The sequence below is a fragment of the Aotus nancymaae genome, unplaced genomic scaffold (assembly GCF_030222135.1).
Source record: "Aotus nancymaae isolate 86718 unplaced genomic scaffold, 86718_ANA_hifiasm-v0.15.2.pri h1tg000016l, whole genome shotgun sequence".
NCBI lineage: Eukaryota > Metazoa > Chordata > Mammalia > Primates > Aotidae > Aotus > Aotus nancymaae.
Genome location: NW_026988428.1, coordinates 10,909,767 through 10,930,407, shown reverse-complemented (window position 1 = coordinate 10,930,407; position 20,641 = coordinate 10,909,767). Strand labels below are relative to the sequence as shown.

General features: G+C 36.3%; 2 long non-coding RNA genes and 2 pseudogenes across 5 annotated transcripts in view; 3 read left to right on the top strand and 1 right to left on the bottom strand.

Moving 5' to 3' along the window:
* Positions 1 to 20,641, top strand: part of LOC135275360 (uncharacterized) — a 407,690-nt gene that overhangs the window by 42,778 nt on the left and 344,271 nt on the right. The window lies entirely within an intron of this gene.
* The window catches only part of LOC105728790 (uncharacterized), a 73,062-nt gene that overhangs the window by 39,444 nt on the left and 12,977 nt on the right, over positions 1 to 20,641 (bottom strand). The gene's annotated exons all lie outside the window — the stretch shown is intronic.
* LOC105728789 (large ribosomal subunit protein uL2m-like) lies at positions 6,062 to 7,191 on the top strand (annotated as a pseudogene).
* LOC135275502 (U6 spliceosomal RNA) lies at positions 7,260 to 7,353 on the top strand (annotated as a pseudogene).

Below are 20,641 nucleotides of genomic sequence, written 5' to 3'. Positions count from 1 at the left end.
AGAGAAAATGACTGTTCTGATTTCTATTAGATTAGTTTTGATTTTTCTAGAGTTACTAATTATGTATTATTTTGTGTCTGGTTTCTTTAACTCAGTATAATGTTTTTCAGATTCATTCATATGATTGTGTATATTGGTTGTGTTTCTTTGTATCTTTGAGTACTAATCTGTTGTATGACTACACAATACTTTGTTTATCATTCTTTTACTAATGAGTACCTAGGCTGTTCTCAGTCATTGGCTATTATAAAGTTGCTATAAATGTTTGTATTAAAGTGTTTTTGTTAACATATCCCTTTATTTTTCCTGAATATATATCAAGAATTAGAAATTCTAGGTCATTGTGTAGGTATATGTTTAACTTCATGACAAACTGTCAAGCCATTTAAAAAAGTGATTGTACCATTTTACTCTTCCATTGATGATTTATGGGAGTATAGACCACTTCATATCCTTTGCAACATTGGATATTGTCAGTCTTTTAAACTTTAGCCATTCTAATAGGTACGTAGTACAATCTAATTTTGATTTAAGTTTCATTTCTTAATGATGTTGAATCCTTTTTTATATGCTTATTGGCCATTCATATTTATCCTTAATAAAGTCTCTTTTCAAATCTCTTGCTCATTTAAAAAACAAGGATGTGTGGTGTCTTTTTATTATTGAGTTGTAGAAGTTTCTTACATCATCTAAATATAAGTACTTTCTTAGATATATTTTGCAAACATTTTCTCCTGGTCTGTAGCTTGCTTATTTTGGTTGGTGTCCTTTGACAAGCACAAATTTTTGGTTTTGTTGAAGACCAGTTTATAAATTTTTTATTTCATGGGTATATTGTCTGTGTTGTGCTACAAAATCCTTGCCTATCCCATGTCATAAAAATATTATGCTATGTTTTATTCCAGAAACTTTATAGCATTAGTTTACATATGGATATTTGATCCATCTTGAATACAGTTTTGCATATGCTATGAGATAGGTTTAAGATTTTATTTATTTCCATAGAGATATACAATTGTTCCAGCAACATTTTTAAAAAAGAATTTGTTTTTTCACTGAATTGTTTTTGATGCCTTGGTCAAAGATCAGTTGACCAGGTAACAGTGGTTTTGACTCTCTATTCTGTTCCTTGGTATATTTGTGTATCCCTATACTGATACTACACTCTTTTGACCACTGTTGCTTCATAGTAAGTCTTGAAATCAATTAATGTAACTTCCTCATTTTTTTTCTCATTTTTCAAGATCATTTTAGCTAGTCTAGGTTGTTTACATTTCTATATACGTTTTTGAATCAGCTTGTCATTTTTTTTTTCTTTTTCTGTGACAAGGTCTTGCTCTGCAACTCAGGCTGGAGTGCAGTGGTACAGTCATGGCTCACTGTAGCCTCAACTTCCCAGGTTCAAGGGATCTGCCAACCTCAGCCTCCCTAGTAGCTGGGACTACAGGTGCACACTACCACGCCTGGCTAATTTTGTATTTTTTGTAGAAATGGGGTTTAACAGTGTTGCCCAGGCTGGTCTTGAACTCCTGGACTCAAGTGATTCACCCACCTCAGCCTCCAAAAGTGTTGGGATTACAGGCATGAGCTACAGCATCTGGCAGCTTGTCAATTTTTATTAAAAAAAAAAATCCCCGGAATTTTGATTCAGATTACATTTAGTGTATTGATTAAATTTGGGGAGAATTGCCATTTTAACAATATTGAGTTGTCTGATTTATGAACATAGCTTATTTCTTTACTTATTTAGATGTTCTTTAATTTCTCTCAACAATGAGTTTTAGTTTTTCATGGGGAGGTCTTAGATACTATTAAATTTATCCCTATTTTATATATTTTTGTTACTATTGTAAATGGTATATTTCAATATTATTATTTTTAATGTTTGTTACTAGTATATAGAAATGTAATTAGTTTTTTGAACATTGACATAGCATGTGACCTTGCTTAATTCACTTCTGGCTCTAATAGTTTTATTCATTTATTCTTCAGATTCCTTAGGATTGTCTACATACACAATAATGTTGTGGCAAATAAAGACAGGTTTACTTCTTCCTTTTAAAAATGTATGCTTTTTTTTTCTTGACTTATCACAGTGGCTAGAATATATAGTACCTTGCTGAATAGAAGCAGCAAGAAAAAACATCCTTGCTTTGCTCTCAATCTTGGGGCAAAAGTTTTCAGCCTTTTATCATTAAGTATGATGGCAGTTTATATTGCTAGACTTATACTTAATTACATATTGTAGGATTTGGTTTGTTAACATTTCTATAGAATCATTTTTATCTTCATTCATGAAGGCTATTACCTGCACTTTTATTTTCTTGTAAAGCTCTTGTCTGACTTTGAAATCACGGTTATTCTGGCTTCATAAAATGGTCTGTGAATTATTCTTTCCTCCTTTATTTTCTGGAAGAGCCTGTGTAACATCAGTGTGTGTGTGTGTGTGTGTGTGTGTGTGTGTATGTGTGTGTGTATGTGTGTGTGCTTTTCTCCCAATGTTTGATGGAATTCACCAGCGAAGTATTACAAGTTTCAATTGCCTGAGTAACCTTCAAATTCAATCTCTTTTTCTTCCATCTAGCAAAAGACTGTTCGATGTTTGGGCTCCACTTTCCTGTGCTGGGTTGAGAAAGTGCCCTCAGACAGAAAACTAGGGAGAATGGAGGGTTTACTTTGTGTTTTCCTGCACTCAAGGATTATAGCCATGCAGTCCTGGTTGTACAATGCCTGGAAACCTTTGCTTCATATTTTGTCCAGTTTTATGGTTTTGTATGGCTGAAGCGTAAAGCCAGTGGCCACTTTTTTGACATAGTCAGAATTCAAGGCTTAGAGTGATGTTTTGTAATGAAAAACACATTGTGTCAGTCTTTGTCTCCAAATTCACCATCCAAGTGGAGTGTCACCTTATTCCAAGCAAAATTCAAAGCATTTTCTATGGCCAATAAGACCACACATGAGCTGGCCCCCTACTACCTATCTTATCTACTACCATCCTTCCCCACACTTTGCTCTAGCCGTGCTGGCCGTTCTACTATTCTTTACCATATCAAGCTTTTCCACTTCACTCTGCCTGTAAAGCTATTCCCCAGGATGCTCCCATGATTTACTCACTCACTGTCGTGTCTCAGTTCAAATGTTGCCTCCATAGTGTGGCCTTCCCTGAACATGTGACAGAGAAGTCTTGCATCCTTTTCATACTGTATCATCTGATTGTGCTTGACATACTTTCATAAGTCTTAGCACTTTTTGAACGTATATTATACATTTTATAACATCTTTCTGACATTTACAACTTCCTGTTACAACTTTTCAGCTCTGTTTTTGTAGCTCAAAACAGCCATAGACAATATTTAAATAAATGGGTGTGGCTATGTTCTAAAACAATTTTATTTACAAATAAAAGTGAGCTGTAGTTTGCCAACTCCTTGTCCAGACAATCAATACATTATCTCTGACTTACACATATATGACCTAAAGTTATCTCATATGCAAAAATGACCTTTTTTATAAGTATGGTAGCTTATCCACTATGGTTATAGACAGCCCTTGTATAATCTCCAGACCTCCTGTAGCTTCTACTGCAGAAAATCTGTACTTAAAAAAATCCTTGTTTTTCTTTTATAGGAGCTCATGCCTCAATCCTATGGTAGAAAAATACTTTAAGCTTTTTGAAAAACTTTAAAGGTAATGTTAAAAATACATCACTCACTCACATTTTGAACTTCTGTGTATGTATCAATTAGCAATGCTTTCAGCTGCAAGTAACAGAAAACCAGACCAACAATGACTTAATCATCAGTACAGTTTTTGTTTTCTTAATGAAAGTCTGGAGGTAGGTGGCAGTTCAGTAACTTAATGAGGACCTCAGATCTTTTCATTCTTCTATTCCACCACTCTCAGCTTGTTGGCTTTTGTTTTCCACCTTAAAGTCTCAGGAGGACAAGATGCTGCCACAGCTTCAAGCATTGTTTCCTTACACAAGTGTGCAAAGCAGAAAGGGAGGAAAAGGGCCAAAATACCTTCTCCTTACGTCCCTTTTCTTTTATCATAAAAGAAAATCTTTATCAGAAACCTCCTGGCAGACTTGTCTTGCTTCTTACTAGGATAAACTAGGTCACTTTCCTCTGCTTAGGTCAATCACTTGGAAAAGGAAATGGAGGTTCTATGACTACCTTAGTTGAGAGGTTGACAAACTGTGGTCTGTGAAACAAAGTGAGCCTTTTCTATAAATAAAGTTTTATTGGAACATAGCCCTACCCATTCATGTTTATATTCTCAATGGATATTTTTTTTTCTGCAACAGCAAAGTTGATTAGTTGTGACAGAGGCATATTTACTACCTAGTTCTTTACAGAAAAAGTTTGCTGTCCCCTGGCTTTGACTATAATTCATGCCCTAAGGCTAGCCACAAAATCAGGACTCTTTAAACAAAAAGAATCAGGAGTGGCTCTTAGGAAGACAACTCATAGTGACCCCTATTATTGTTTATAATCATTTATATGGTATGCTAATGCAAATTCTAACAAATGGCTAACAGATGTACTTTTTGAAAGCTCTTTTTCAAATTCTCAGTTTGAACCCTTCACCTCTTGTTTCTGTTGTCATTCTACCGAAACCTTAATAACATCCCTAATGTCTGATCTCCTCTCTCCCAAAACTTTCTTTCAGGCTTTAGGAATTTAAGAAGAATTCATCAGAGTCGAAAGCTCTGGAGGAAGTATAGTATAGGATTCAATTATTGAGTAAAACAATTTCAAACTTTTTCATTCTGCAACACATGATAAGGGTGCCTCCCTGCTTTGCACAACTCTCTGTAGATTTCCTCTTCTGGCAGGGCACTGTGGGTCTGGCTAGTGTTTTCCTTGGTGTCTGAGTTGTTCTCCTCAGAGCTGAGGAAGAACACTGGAAAAAAGTGTCCTTTAGAGATTTAGAGATATTGATAAGCAAGTAGAAGATATGACACCAAATACTGGTTAAGAAGATATGTCAATCTTTCAGAAAGTTTGAAGCAGATGAAAGGAGATGATGGAGGCATTTTCTGAGCTACATCAAGTTCAGGTTCCATAACTAAATGTGCAGCTTGAGTTGTAGCCAGTTATAGGAGCCTATGAGAGTACATAGTTTTTTTCTTTTTAAAATATATATATATATATCACTACACAATTTCCTACTCCTTTACCCTACCAGATCCTACAGCTTTTCATCTAGGTATAACAACAGGTGTGTTTAAAAATAGAGGCACTGGGAGAGGAAAATGGGTCTGGGATGTGAAGGAGACAGTTTTACTTTTGTTCAACAGCCACTAAAAATTAGTTTCAACTTTTCAGATCTAAGCTTATCGAGAGGTTTAACCTGCAGTTTGATGAAAAATCCAACCAGTGTGAAATTTTGGAATAGAGAATATCTATGAGTGAGGATATACAGACCTTCTATGATCCGTTTTGTGGCTGAAACTCTGATTCAAAGAAGAGACAATTCAATTGAGTTTGTGCCTTCCCTTTCTTGGGAATAATAGCCCTGTAGGGCAGGGGAGGATAAATAAGAGCTTCCAGGGTTTAACTTAAAAACTGGACTATTTAAGCCCCTGGACCTCTCAGCCCTCCCATGTCCCCATGCTCATGCCCTCTCTACTTGGCTGTCAAAGATCTGCTCTTGCTGAATTGTCACTCTCCACTCTCCTCCCCCTGCTCAGTTGGCTTCAGTCTATCCACCCTCCTGTCACTGCAGCTGCTACCATTTCTGTTCTCAGAGAGGTGTGGAGGGGTTTCTTCCTCACCACTGCTCACAGCTCTGTTTTAGGATCCCTCTGTTAGCCTGCCTCTTAGCTTACAGGCATTCTGCCAAAGAATCTGGAACATTTCCTAAAGGAAGGGTAGAAGTGAATTTGAGTGACACAATCGTATGTCACCTAAAATGTTTTCTTCTTCCCTACTAATAATAGGTATCAATAGAATTCTAGACATCTTGACCCTCTCCTACTTCAGGTGGGATCTAAGGAAAAGGTCATCTTCTTTTTCATTTTGGTGGAAGGGTATCCATTGTGGTTTCTTACGTTTTCCATCTCAATATTTCTCTCAAGGGCACTAGCAGGGGTGTGCTGAGCCCTGGCTGCCCTGATGGCCCTGTGGGCACTGACCCATGCTCTGTGCTCTCTGAGCCTGGCCCCTACCACCATTACCACTCCTGTCTTGAGTCTGTTCCCTGCCTCTCAGATGATGAACAATGCCCTCCTCCAATGGCCCTCTGCCTTGATGTTGCTCCCCTGCCACCAAATCCTTACTTCTATGGCCCTTAGTACCAACTTTGTGTCTTGAAAGAGTCATACCAAATACACCGTTAAACCAGTGAAAATGAGGAAGTCTGGGAGTGGAGACCACACAGGCCAAATCTGGTGGATGATATTGGCAGGGACCACAAGCAACATTATCACATGATTGACTTTTGTGTTTCTGGCTTGAGGAGAAGACCAAGTCAGGACCCTTTGAGAGGAAGGTTATCAAGTCTGCTACGATCCCAGTAGGTCAGCAGACGTAGCTCTGGTTGCTGGAGGCAGCCAGAAACACCGGATTATCGCTACAGAAAACATGCAGGCTGGAGATACGATCCTGAACTCTAACCACATAGGCTGAATCACAGTTGCTGCTCAGGAAAGGGATGCACATCCACTTGGGGCTCTGCCTGTGGGGACCCTCATCAACAACATGGAAAGTGAGTCAGGCCTAGGTGCCCAGTGCATCTGAGCTTCAGGGATATGTGGTGTGCTACTGCGGAAGGTGACTGGCACAGCCATTATCCAGCTGCCCTCTAAGAGGCAGATACGGGTGCTGGAAACGTGCATAGCAACAGTAGGCTGAGTATCCAACACTGATCATAACGAATGGGTCACTGGCAGGACAGTTCCCAACTACTGGCTGAGCAAGAGGCCTTCCAGTGGGCCATGGCACCACAAGGGGTGCTGGGCTGGCTGAAAGATTTGGCCACTACACTTCATGAAGAGTTCTGTGAAGCTACCTTCTGCTGCTGCCCAAAGCTGATATCTCTGTACTGTAATAAAATGCCTTCCTCCCCTGAAAAAAAAAAAAAAAGCGCTAGCAAGTTCTTGAGCAGCTAGAACCCTTGGAAACCTGTTGTTTTATCCCAAGTTTCCAATATGAGTATAGCAATTAGATTCTCCTTCCCATCTTTTCTCTTTGCCTGGCCCTCAAGGTGCTTAAAATAAAGCCATTAATATTTCATGTTATACCTTGGTTTTTATCATGCTCACTTCAGCAGCACATATACTAAAATTGGAATAGTACAGAGAAGATTAGTATGGATGACATGCAAATTCATGAAGTGTTTCATATTTTTTAAAGAATGAAATACTGTTATTTACAGCAACCTGGAGGGCAATATGTTAAGTGAAATAAGCCAGGCACAGAAAGACAAACACCACATACTCTCATTTATTTTTGAAATCTAAAAAGTTGTTCTCTCTGAAGTAGAGAGAATAGTGGTTACCAGAGGATGGGGAGGGTAGGAAGGAGAGGGAGATGATGAGAGCAGTGGTCAATGTGTACAAATCTACAGTTAGATAGGAGGAATATGTTCTCATGTTCTTTTGCATACTAGACTGGAGATGACAGTAAAATAGCTAAAGGAGAGGTTTTTGAATCTTCTTATCACAAAGAAATGATAAATGTTAAAAGTGATGGCCATGTTAATTACCCTGATTTGGTTATTATACAATGTATACATATGCAATCAAAACATTATGCTCTACCCCATAAATATGTATAATTAGTATGCAGCAATCATAAATTAAAACTTTAAAAAAACCTTGGTTTTTATGCTATTGAAAACATAGCTCTATGCATTTTCTAAAATGCCACCTATATCCTTCCTATTCAGAGCATTTTGGCATTAACACATATCAGTTAACTTCAGACTATAGAGGTGGAGCTAAAAGATGAGGGGTTGGTTTTGGAGGTAGGGGAGACCCAATGCTCATGGCTCTGGGATTTAGTCATTTGTTTACTTATTGGACTTTTAAAAAATAATTGCAACTTTTATTTTAAATTCAGGGTATACATGTGCAGGTTTGTTACATGGGTAACATGATGCATGATGCTGAGTTTGAGGTATGATTTATCCCGTCATCTAGGTACTGAGCATAGTACCCAATAGTTAGTTTTTCAGCATTTGTCCCCTTTCTCTCTCCCTATCCTCTCTAGTGGTCCTCAGTGTCTAGTAGTAAACATTTGCTATGTCTAAGATTATATGTTAATGATACTGGAGATTACACATGTGTAAGAGGCATAGCTAATGCTTCAAACAGTATAGAGAAGGGAACTATTTATATAAAACTCAGAGGAGTTAGAATAAAATCTGTGTACTTAAATTATAAATTTGAAAATCTTCCCTAAGGAGATGATATTTGAAGTTTTACAAAAGGCATTCATTCATTTAGTCATCAAAAATTTGTTAAGTACCTATGTGGTAAACACTTCTAGGTCTTATAATAATTAAATATGAGTGAATGGGAATGGGGAGTTATTTGTTAATGACTGTAGAGTTTCAGTTTTATAAGATAAAGAGTTCTGGAGATGGATGATGATGGTGGTTGCACAGCAATATAACTGTTCTTTTTTTTTTTTTTTGAGATGGAGTCTTGCTCTGTCACCTAGGCTGGAGTACATGGCATGATCTTGGCTCACTGCAACCTCTGCCTCCTGGGTTCAAGCGATTCTCATACCTCAGCCTCCTGGGTAGCTGTGATTACAGGCGCCTGCCACCATGCCCGGCTATTTTTTTTTTTTTTTTGTATTTTTAATACAGGCAGGGTTTCACTGTGTTGGCAGGCTGGTTTCAAACTCCTAACCTCAAGTGATCCTCCCACCTCTGCCTCCCAAAGTGCTAGAATTACCAGCATGAGCCACCACGCCCAGTCATAACTGTTCTTAATACCACTGAACTACACGTTAAAAATGGTTAAGATAGTATATCTTATATTATGTATATTTAAGCATGATAAAAATTGTAAAAAAAATAGCAAAATAGATAAATTAACAAATAATTAAAAATATGAGTAAACAAAAAAAGACTTTTGCCCTCTATGGAGCTCATAATCTAGCAGAGAGCAATAGACACTATATATTATATTATTTATACATTAGAAGGTCATAAATGCTAGAGGAAAGGCAAGGGGGATTAGGCATCCAGAGCTGAGTTGCTATTTTAAATAGAATAGTCAGAGTAGGCCTTCTTACTCTTTGACCAGAGACATGGAGATGATGGAATTAGCCATATAAATATCTGGGTTCCAAAGCAGTGAGAACATCCAGTGCAAAAATCCTAAGGTAGGAGCATGCCTGGCATATTCTAGGGATGTCAAGGAGGCCAGTGTGGCTGGGACAGGGTGGGGGCAGAGAGAGAGAGGTAGGAGTTGAGGTTACAGAGGTAAAGGGAAGTATGATCATATGGGTTTTTGAAATCATTGGAGTGACTTTGGTTTCTACTCTGAGAAAATGGGAACCATTGCAAAGTTTTAAAAAGGAGAATGGATGATGGACATGTTTTAAAAGGATAATTATTTACAGAGAGAATAGACTCAAGAGAAGAAGCAGGGGACCTGCTTAGGAGGCTGTTGTATTAGTCTTTGGGTGGCTTGAACTAGAGCAGTAGCAGTGTCCATGGTGGGAAATGGTTAGGTTTTTAATATATTGTAAAGGTAGAGCCAACAGAATTTCCTAAAGCATTGGACATAAAGAGGAAAAAAGAGGAGTCAAGGATGACTCTAAAGTTTTTGACTTGAGCACCTGGTTTGTTCGAGTGCCATCATAGGAGCAGCTTTGAATGAGCAGGTTTCTTTATGGGGATGATCAGGAGTAGTTCAGTTTTGAACACATTGAGTTAGCTCTGTTATTACAATTTGGTTTTTTAAGTTGCACAACTGAGGGCCACGGAAAGCATGAGTCAATGGTACAGTATCTTTTACATAGTATTGGCTCAGAGTAGGTGTGTCCTTTTAGATGTGGAAGGAAAAAGAGGATGTAAGATTGTAAGAACTCTGTCACTGACTCATGCTTTTCATGACTGTCACTTGTGCAACTTAAGAAAATTAACTGTAATGATAACAGAGCTAACAATATTGAGCTGTTACTATGAACAAATAGATGACATGTTAACTTATGCTAATGCATATAATTGTTGGAAAAGTTAAATTGCAGTTAGAGGGTAGTGAGATTCCCATCCAAGTTCATGGAACCTGACTTCTGTCTTGGGACTGCAGGCTGAGAACCCTGGAGTGTTTTTTAGTTTACAAATACCCCTGGGCCTAGATTATTATCCTTACGGCAGTCTGAGCAGTGAGATTGTCCCTTTCATGCTCGGAAGTTGGGAGTGGCTTGCCCAAGATAACAACATTAATTGAACTCCAGGTGCTTTTTTTTTTTTCTGACTTCAAGGCCAATGATTTCTCAGTGTTCCCTGCCACCCAACTTTTCACTCTGATCATTTAAAAACTTACAAAAATGTTAGAATAGTAGAGTACGATGAACACTAAATACTTTTAACCTACTTCACCGTTTATTTTGCCACATTTGATTTATGTCCTTACAAACACACATACATATACACATAACACACAAACACACACAGGAGTTTTTTTAGTGACCTTTTAAAAAGTAAATTGCAGGAATTCTGTCACATCCTAGTATATTTAAACTGCATCTCTTGAGAATAAGAGCATTCTAGAGAACCCATAGATAAAATCACACATGTATAACCATTTGATCTTGGACAAAATTGTTCAAAATAAGCAATGAGGAAAGGATTTCCTACTCAATAAATTGTGCTGGGATAGCTAGCTAGCCATATGCATAGGAATAAAACTGGACACCTACTTTTCACCATATAAAAAAATTAACTCAAGGTTGATTAAAGCTTTAAATGTAAGACCTCAAGCTATAAGAATCCTAGAAGAAAACATAGGAAACATCAATCTGGCCATTGACCTTGGGAAAGAATTTATGTTTAAGGAAGAAAGAATTTATGATTAAGTTCTCAAAAGCAATTACAGCAAAAAAAATTGACAAATGAGACCTAATTAAACTAAAGAGCTTTTGTACAGCCAAACAAAAAACAAAAACTATGAACAGGGTAAACAGACAACTCACAGAATGAGAGAAAATATTTGCAATCTATGCATCTGACAAAGGTCTAATATCTAGTATCTATAAGAAATTTAAATAACTCAGTAAGCCAAAAACAACCCAATTAAAAAGAGGTCAAAAGACAGAATGGACACTTCCCAAAAGAAGACACACAATTGGCCAACAAACATGAAAAAGTGCTCCACATCACTAATCAGAAGAAATGTAAACCAAAGCCACAATGAGATACTATCTTACACTAGTCAGAATGGCTATTACTAAAAAGGCAAAACACAACAGATGCCAGTGAGGCTGCAGAGAAAAGAGAACACTTATACACTGTTGGTGGGAATGTAAATTAGTTCAGCCACTGTAGAAAGCAGTTTGGAGATTTCTCAAAGAACTTAAAAAAGAACTACCATTTGACACAGCAATCCCTTTACTGAGTATATATCCAAAAGAAAATAAATCGTTCTACCAAAAATACACATGCACTTGTATGTTCATCACACCACTATTTATAATAGCAAAGACATAGAATCAACCTAGGTGCCCATCAATGGTGGATTGGATAAAGAAAATATTTTATATATATATATATATATATATATATATATATATAGTTTTACACACACATACACATATATATGGCTTGTATATATGTATATATATGTGTGTGTATATATATACACATATATATGGCTTGTATATATATGTGTGTGTGTATATATATACACACACACACATATGCATACATACACACACCATGAAATACTATGCAGCCGTAAAAATAACTAAATCATGTCCTTTGTAGCCATATGAATGCAGCTGGAGGCCATTATCCTAAACAAATTAATGCAGAAACAGAAAAACTAATACTGCATATTCTCACTTATAAGTGGGAGCTAAACATTGGGTCCACATAAACATAAAGATGGCAACAATAGACACTGGGGACTACTAGAGGAGGGTGGAGGAAAGGTTGAAAAACTAACTATTGGGTACTATGTTCACTACCTGGGTGATGGAATCAATTGTACCCCAAAGCTCAGCATCACACAATTTACCCATGTAGCAAACCTGCACACATACTCCCTGAATCTAAAATAAATGTTGAATTAAAAAAAAGTGAATAAGTATTTTCTTCTACAAAATACATCTTTTCATGCCTAAGAAAACTAATAATAATAATCCAAAACCACCATTTAATATACCATCTATATCTAAATTTCCATAACTATCACCAAATGTCATTTATAGCTGTATTTTTTTTCTGTATAGGAACCAATCTAGGATTATGTATAGCATTTGAGTATGAGATCTTTCATACCTTTTACAGGAATAGTTTCCTGCTTTTTTTCTTTTTTCTTTTCATGCTATTATTTTTTTTCTGAAGAGGCTAGGTCACTAATAATAAAAAGTGTCCCAAATTTTGTATTTGTTCAAGTGTTTTCTCATAATTAGATTTAGGTGAAAGTATTTTTGGCAGGAAGAGTACACAGGTGAATGACAGGTTGCTCCATTGTTGGTGATACTGTTTGGTCACTTGATTAAGAGAGTTACTGCCAGATTTTTTCATTGTAAGGGTAAACTTTCTACTTTTTAATTGATAAGCTATCTGTGGAGTGATACTTTGAGTCCAGGGTTTTAGCATTTGTTGATAATCCTTGCTTGAATTAATTACTACACTGGTGAATACAAAATTCTCATCGTCTCCCTATGCTGCCTGTAGACATGGAGTTCTTTTCCTAAAGCTGTACTTCCAGTATTCTGAAACCAGTGTGTCTAGTGTGCTCCACTGTGGATACCATGATGCAGTGGTGGAAAGAACAAGAGGTGAGTCATAAAATCAGATAACAGATAAAATGGCAGATCAGGTACTGACTGTGTTCCAGAAATGCTGGGCATGGCATATTATTGAGAAGCATAAGAGCTAGTTTGATGATACTGAAGTTTCAATTCTGTAGTTTTTGGGTGGTCACAATTTGTATTTTTCATTTGTCAACTAACTTTCCTTTCAAAATAGCTTTTTTTGAGGGGGAAGGGAAAATAATTAAATGAACGGATATTTGATATAAATCTATTTTTAACCCCTTTATTATAGTTTTCTGTTCTCTCTGCATTTTTCCATTTGTTTTTTCTTCTCTTCTTTTCTTTTGAGACCTTTTTTCTTTAAAAAATTCTGCTCAAAATTTCTCTCTGAATTTTCTATTTTCTCAATTTACCTCTTCTAATTAATCAGACTCTACTTTTTCTTCAAGTTGATCAGTGCTTTCTGCTCTTCTAGGTAGGATGAGGCCTTCAGAAATTATATGGCAACTTTTAATTCTCACATGTGATGCCCTAGGTTCAACTCTTCATGTAATAAAACATCTTATTTTAGACAATATTTATTTTAAAAAATATTACAACATATTCTGAAACAAACATTGATGAGCTTAGTTGTCTCAGCACTACTCTGGCTATTTTAAAATACATTATTTTGTTAACCACACCCTTTCACCTTTTATAAAGCTGAAAAATAGGAAGTGCTTCTTCTTTTCATTTTTTGTCTTGGTAGTTTCTAACCACATTTTTGCACTGTGGTTTCATGTAAGCAGTTGTTGATAATCAACTGATAAGTGTTGTTATGTACAAAAGTCGTGCTTATGAGGTATGGAAGTGAGTGAAAGAACATTTGAGACAATGTATATTTAACTCTGCAAATAACATGCTCCTATGGAATAAAAGACAAATGATTTTCTCTAATTTTATCACCTGTCCAACAAACAGCCCTTTGGATGTTCAAAGATGATTGTCATGATCCACTTTACTGTTTAGTGGTCATACTATAGTATATGACATTGTATTAAATAAAAAGATATAATATTGATTGATATGATTTTTAAATTCAATTATCTGAACTGAAGTTAGAAATTAAGCTCACACACAAGGATGGGAGAAAGCCTTCTGTGGTGGCGATTGTCAATGTCTTTCAGTGGTTTGGAAGAAAATTGCTGAAGGAGACTTTGGCTCTCTCTCAGGGATGTCCTTGACCCTGCACCTGCCACCTCGTTTTTCCAGACAAGGAAGGCTATTTTCTTCCAAATGTGAATTTAATCCCTGTGTAAACCTTCTGAGGCTAGAAATTCAGGCACATTATATAGGATAAATGATATTTTAGAAGAATTTGTTGTTTGAAAAAGATCAGTTTTCAGCCTGTTTAATATACCAAGAATTTCCTAAACTTAATTGCCCCTGGAAAATATCCTTCATACCGAATAAACCCCCCAAACACAAAACATGTTAAAACAAAACAAACAAAACAGTGGCATTTGTGTTCTGTAGAATTCATTTTGGAAATTGAAATTTAGTGACTTTATTTTGGAAGTTAAGGTCTATACCAGATAGCTTTTGAAAGCACCTTCAATCCTACCAGTAAAATTCCAGCATAATATGTTAGCAAGATCTTGTGTTCAACATTGTGTCATAATATACTGTAGATACACTTCCGCTGTAAGTAAAAAAAAAAAAATGTCATTTACTAATGTAAATGCAGTTTTAAGGGGAATTAAAATTAGTTTTCATTACGTGATATTTTATGGATGACTAAAAATGAGCTCATTTTAAGTGGAAAGACTGGTTTTATGACTCAAATATTTTTATTATAATTTAAAAAAGCATTTTCTTGTAGTTTTTTGAAATTAAAAAACAAGAAAAAGTCAAAAGCTGCCATTGAAGATTTTCTGATGTCCAGATGGCACTTTTCAGATGAAACTTTGAGAAACATTATTGTGATCTTTTAAAATAATAAAATGCTAAGATAGTGCTATTGTGTAGTCAAACTGTATAAGCAATTGGTAAGAACACAAATAGTTGAAAATATATAAGACATTTATTTTGTTTCTTAGAATTTTTTTTTCATCAACCCTTGTTTCTTGGTCTAAACCAACCCAGGGACCAAAGTAAGATTACAATGACCGAAAACAGGAATTCTCTTTTTTTTTTTCCTGTGTCTTCTTCTCAAGAAGTACAGTCCTCCTATACTCCTCTCAAATAGTTATGGACGTCCCTAGAATGTGGTCTCACAAAGATTGGGAGCTAGTCCTTTTGACTTCTATGTGGGTTACTTCATTTTCTTCCTTTTTAAGTCATTGTGGTGATGACATCAAAAGTGACAATTATGTCACCCCTACTCACAAAGTCACTGGTGTTAAAGTTACTAACATCATCCTCTTTAGGTTGCTCGATGTTGTTGCTGTTGGTCAATGTGGATAAGTAACAGCTGCATCATCTTGTTATTGCTAAAGTTACCTACAGCGATAATGAAGTTGACCAGCACTCTCAATGACCCACTGAGATTTTGGTGGGTAAAGTTGTCTCTTCTTTTTAGATTCTACTCATCACAGTATACAGGACTCCATAGGGCTTAGCTGGAGAATTAGTAGTGGCCACTATTATCTGATTGGCTTTTGATTTTCTCTGCCCTCAGGATGAATTCTTTTCCTGTAGACATATCACCTCTCAAATAAATAACAGCCTAGAATTCCTGTCCTACAAGTTCTTCAAGTATGTCCAGACATAAATATTTGCCAAATATATTAAGAAATATCTAGCAAATTTATGGGAAGACCAGTTATACAGCAGAGAACAATTAAAAAAGAGAAACTAACTGACTCTGTAATACCAATAAAGTAAGTTTGTGTCATTAGACTCCAAAATTGCAATGGTCTTTATTTAATCACCAAAATTCTTATTGACATTGTTTTCTTTATTCTTAACATTCCTAATGTCTCTTGATGACTTTTCATTTCTGTTGATTTGAATATTTATATATTCAAAATCATCCTGGGTGTCATAGCTCTAGATTTGGTGGAATACATTTCTGTAATAATTTTTAGCAATATGAAACATTCCTTGAAATCCAGTGTTTCTATGGAATCTCTTAGGTGAATACAGTGGAGAGCATATTTTTGAAGATTAATTGTAAGAGATGTTACAAATGTTAGTCCTCTTGTTTAGAAGAAGTTACAGAGTTCTGGCCAGGTGCAGTGGCTCAGGACTGTAATCCCAGCACTTTGGGAAGCTGAGGCAGGTGGATTGCTTAAGTCCAGGTGTTCAATACCAGCCTGAGCAACATGGTGAAACCCCATCTTGACAAAAAAGAAAAATACAAAAATTAGCCAGGCACGGTGACATGGACCTGTGGTCCCAACTTCTTGGGAGGCTGAGGTGTAAGGATCACCTGAGCCCAGGGAGGTTGAGGCTGCAGTGAGCTGTGATCATGCCACTGCATTATAGCCTGGGTGACAGAGTGAGACCCTGTCTTTAAAAACAAACAAACCTCCCCCCTCCAAAAAAACCCTACACACACAAAGTTATGGAGTCCTATGAAATGAAAGCTTTGAAAGGGCAGGTGGGTTTGAGGCTGGACTACAGACATATTTGGAATCAGGAACTCAAATTATGTCATCATTAATACATTGCTGCTGATACTTTTGTGTGCTAGAAAACATATTCGCCAACAGCACTTGAATTTTATGTATGACCACTTTAGCAATCTAGACTCTCTCAGTTCTATATCTAAAAATCCCTAGAAAGGACTCCTATTATCCAGCTTGTGACACCTTAGACCTGTTACGGGTTGAATTATGTCTCCCTAAAAAATGCTAATATTCTAACCCCAAGTACCCATGAATGTGATCTTTCTTAGAAATTGGGTCTTTGAGCTGTGCAAGGAGAACACATGAACACAGGGAGGGAACCAACACACACTGGGGCTGGTGGGGTGGGGAGAGGGAGAGCATCAGGATAAATAGCTAATGCATTTGGGGCTTAAAACCTAGGCGATGGGTTGATAGGTGCCGCAAATCATCATGGCACAAATTTACCTATGTAACAAACCTGTACAATCTGCACATGTATCCCAGAACATAAAATATTTTTAAAAATTGGGTCTTTGTAGATTATCAAGTTCAGATGGTTCACTAGAGTGATCCCTAATCCAGTAAGACTATTTTTTAATAAAAGAAGGACAATTTTGACACAGATATAGGCAAGTATACAGGGAGAACACCATGTGAACATGAAGGCAGAGATGGGGTGATACATTTACAAGGCAGAGTGCCGAAGTTGTCAGCAAACCACTAAAAACTAGGAGAGAGGCATGGAACAGATTCTCCTTCAAAGCCCTCAGAAGGAATTAACCTTGCTGACACCTTTATCTCGAACTTTTGGCTGCTAGAAATTGAGACACAAATTTCTGTTTAAACCATTCAGTTTGTGATACTTTGTTGTAGTAACCCTAGCAAATGAATACAGAACCACTTAATAGTGGCATGGGGGGTGGGATTTTGAGTACCATGGGAACCACATAGGTGGGTGAAAGTTGATTCTCAGAAATTGGTTATGGGAAGACAATCTCATAGATTTTCACTACAGATCCCCCAGGACCATTTGTTTTGATTTGAAACTCAACTTGGATCAATGAACCTAAACATTTTGACTATGGACATTTTCTTTTGAATGAATTAGTTTGATTAGGAATTGGGTGAATAATTAAAAATAACCTAAAAATTAATTTGCAGATATCATTATCTGATTGGCATTATCTGTATCAGCATACAAGTTGCCCTAATGGTGGGGAAAGTAACAAGTAACAAGTCTGCTTTGCTCTGAAGCAGATTGATATCTGTAGATAAGTGGAATTTATATCGAAGAACCAATAATGTTTAAGAGTCTGCTGATAAAAGATGATGTTGAGTAAAATGATGGATTCCTGTCTTAAAGGATAACTTTACTTATTATTTTCTTAGGCTGTATTGTAGTTGTTATATATGATATTCTTTAGTTGAGGCACAATTTTGTAATTACCACTCCCTCTACTTTTTTTCAACTTACTCTTCACTGTAAGTGTTAGTATTCACCAGGTTAGACTTCATCAATAAGTAATTTACATTAGAATGAGTAAAGACTGTGTCCTTCTCTGCTTATGTTTTCTAATCTTGGAATGAGGTACCTTAGACTAAATTAGGGATTGGGTAAATTATAACCCACATGCCAAATTTAATCTACCACCTATTTTTACAAAAGCAGTTTTACTATAACACAGCCACACTCATTCATTTACTTATTTTCTATGGTAGACTTCAAGCTATAACAGCAGAGCTGAGCAGTTGCGACAGAGACTCCATGGCACAAAACCCTAAAATATTAACTATCTGGACTTTTACAAAAACAGTTTCCCAACCTCTGATCTAGGTAGCTATATAAAGGGAGAAAAAGAGGTTCTGTTTTTGTTTTTGTATTTTTAATTAAGTCTACCAGGGACAGACTTATTAGTCTTTAGAGTAAAACATAATCCTCATGTTACTAATAACATGAACTCCACATTTAAAAAATAGACTACATGGTTTAAAATGCTTCATTAAAACTCATTTTTCCTCATTTATAGTTGTTTGTAATTAGTAATTATTCAGTTCTTCTAGTTTATTTTTTCTTTTGTAAATAACTAGTTACAGAAGTTAAAAATGGAAGGGTTATCTGAAGCCATCATGTGTTTTTGAGAGTTTTTGATCTAATGTTTCTTGAAGCCAGGAAGGTATTTGTGCTCTTTGTCTGTGGCTTCGTTTCCTTAGAGGAAATCACCTGGAGCAGATAACAGCAAGTTCAGTATATTCTTTTTGCTCAACTGATTAGTTGATTGATTTGGAATAACAGAAATAATGGAGAAAGGTATTTCTATTTGGGAAATTTTTTTCTGAGTTTATAATAATGTGACCCTAGTAAGTTACTTAATCTCTCTGAACTTCAGTGAACTTCTCTGCAAAAGCATTACCTATTACATAGTGTTATGAGGAGTAAATGAAATGGTCCATTTAAAGTGTTTGATAGAGTATCTTGTGCATAATTAGAGAATAGTACATTTAATTCTTGCTATTATTATTGTTGCTATTATTATTTAGCTACTGTTTAAGGCTGAATATTTGTCCTTTCCAAAATTCAGGTGGAAAATTAATCCCCAATGTGGCAGTACTGTCAAGGGACTTTTAAGAGGTAACTGGGTCATGAGGGCTCTGCCCTCATGAATGGATTAATTAATGGATTAATGGATTAATAGATTAATTAGCTGTCACAGGAAGGAGACTGGTGGCTTTATAAAAAAAAGAAGAGAGATATGAGCTAACATGTTCAGTTCCCTTGCCATTTGATTCCCTTCACAGCCTTGGGACTCTTCAGAGAGTCCCTACCAGCAGGAAGTTTCTCACTAGATGTAGCTCCTTGACCTTGGATTTCCTGGCTTCCATAGCTGTAAGAAACAAATTCCTTTTCTTTATAAATTACCCAGTTTCAAATATTCTGTTATAAGCAACAGAAAATGGACTCTGACACTTACCATATCCTAATTCCTGTGTTACATTTTAGCTACATGGACTGTCAATAATTCATTTATTTATTGTATTTCTTACTGGATTCCTTTGGATTCTCCAGAGAAACAGAACCTGTCAAGTTCTTATATATTGATTATAAGAAATTCTATGGAGGCTGAGAAGTCCAAGATCTATAGTCAGCAACCTGGATACCCAGGAGAAGAGATGGCATAGTTCCAGTCCAAGTCTGAAGGTCTGAGAATCAGGAGAGCTGATGGCCTAAGTTCCAATCTGAGTCTAACTTCTAAGGCAGGAGAAGTCTGATGTCCTAGCTCAATGATCGTTAGGCAGAGACAGAGAAATCTCCCTCATACCAACTTACTGTTCTATTCAAATCTTTAAAAGTTTCAATGAGGCCCGCCCACACTAGGAAGGTCAATCTGCTTTACTTAATTTACTGATTCAAATTTTAATGTCACCCAGAAAGTTGCTCATGAACATACCCAAAATAATGTTTAATGAAATATCTGGGCACTCTGTGACCCAGTCAAGTTAACACATAAAAATAACCATCCCAAGTTTACCCTTTGTCAGTTTGGTACCCATATGCATCACCTTAAAGCATACTTAATATCCAAATAAAGACAATAACAAAGTAATAATTCCACCTAACATGATAAAACTATCTTGCATACAACTGGCAATGCACTAATCCCTTCCCCAGGTAAAGTTCTTGAGTGATGTTTACTTTTCTCCTTGATATCTCATAGACTAAATACTATGATGTAAAATTAATAATACTTAAATACTATAATATAAAGTTAATATATTTTATGTTACATGATACATGAATAAGAGAGGGAAGAAAACAAAAGATAATTGCTTAGTATATATTAATTAATAAATATGCTTATACATATATATATATATATAGTTGTACACACAAACACACTAGTAACAAAATGAGGAGGAAATATTTATGACAGTTACAGTCCTCATTTCTGTTATTGGTCACATGGTTGTAGCTGGTACTTAGACCTTCATCCACTACCCAGTATGTATTCCCTTTGCCTTCAGCAAGCACTCAGCTAATTGTGGTTCTTTGAAATGACCCAAACCTGTACTACTGAAGGGTCTGGGCCTTAGTAGTCCTGCCTG